Raw genomic sequence first — 1,215 nt, 5'->3', positions numbered from 1 at the left:
AGACCTCCTAGGGCCTCAAGCACCGTGTTCTCCCACTCTGTTTACTAGAGGCACTGCATTTCTAGAAGAGTGAGCTGCGTGACCAGCTGTTAATAACCGAAGGTAGATGTCAATCATTCTCCAATGCCAAGGTCATCTGAGCTCCTTTAATTCAGCACCCCTTCTCCCACTTACAAGCATAAGTTATCAATTGCCCATTTCTCTTAGACATTAAAGAAAATCAACAACGGGCAACGTGATGAGAACTGAGCCTACTCTTATGGGAGAGACTATGTGTCCTGCTGGTTCACCAACAGGCAAAGCTCTAAATGCAACTGAATGCAGTCCTACCACACAGTATGGGAGCAACAACTGAAAGAGTTCCTTGATGCAGAGAACAGGAGGTACATCAGGTAAAAGCTGAGTGGCCTGCAAAGGAAGACCTAGCTTCCATGCAGTCCTACACACTTGTCTGATGTCTCTCACTGCAGGTCCATCCAGGTTCACCCATTTGACGCTTCCCCAGGAGCAAGCTCTCTCTCCTCTTATAACAGATTCTGCTGGTGTCACAAAGAGATCCCTTTCCTAGGTCTGGGCTGTGGCTGCTGGATACTAATAGAGCTTTCTGGGAGGAAACAGAGCACCCTCAATATCTCACAGCCAGAGGTGGACGTGTTATTTCTGGCCACAACAAACTCCAAGGTTCATTTCTATCATCTGAGGCTATATTTCATCTAAACCCACATACTTGCTTGGCTTCCTCTCCCCTATTCTGCTTCCCTCACTTCCTTACATGCTTCGCGTGCAAGGTCTCCCTCATTAATATCATTTGTGCAAGAATCCCCTTCTCAGGTTCTGCTTTTAGAAGACCTAACCTTAAGATTGGGCTTCCCTGGTGGCTCAGAGGTTAAAGCGTCTGCCTCCAATGCAGGAGACCTGGGTTCAATCCCTGGGTTGGGAAGATCCCCTGGAGAAGGAAATGGTAACCAACTCCAGTATTCTTGCCTGGAAAATCCCATGGACAGAGAAGCCTGGTAGGCTACAGCCCATGGGGTCATAAAGAGTCGGACACGACTGAGCAACTTCACTTTCAACCTTAAGATGCTTTTCAAGCCAACTTCTGAATATCAGCTCTCAGGCCACTAGGATTCTTGTTTTGTAATCAACTTTCTTCTTTCCCAAAGGCAAAAATGTTTCTCCTGCTCTTCTCTTTGCTTCAGAATACATTTTAAATTT

The 1,215-nt window shown here is 46.4% G+C and overlaps 1 non-coding gene across 1 annotated transcript; it reads left to right on the top strand.

The window, feature by feature from the left end:
- Window positions 1-868: 868 nt before the first annotated feature.
- On the top strand, window positions 869-940 carry TRNAW-CCA (transfer RNA tryptophan (anticodon CCA)). The gene has a single exon. It is a non-coding gene; the product is annotated as a tRNA-Trp (tRNA).
- The last annotated feature ends 275 nt before the right edge of the window (window positions 941-1,215 follow it).

The sequence above is a fragment of the Bos mutus genome, chromosome 21 (assembly GCF_027580195.1).
Source record: "Bos mutus isolate GX-2022 chromosome 21, NWIPB_WYAK_1.1, whole genome shotgun sequence".
NCBI classification, from domain to species: Eukaryota; Metazoa; Chordata; class Mammalia; order Artiodactyla; family Bovidae; genus Bos; species Bos mutus.
This window is presented reverse-complemented; position numbering and strand designations above follow the sequence as displayed.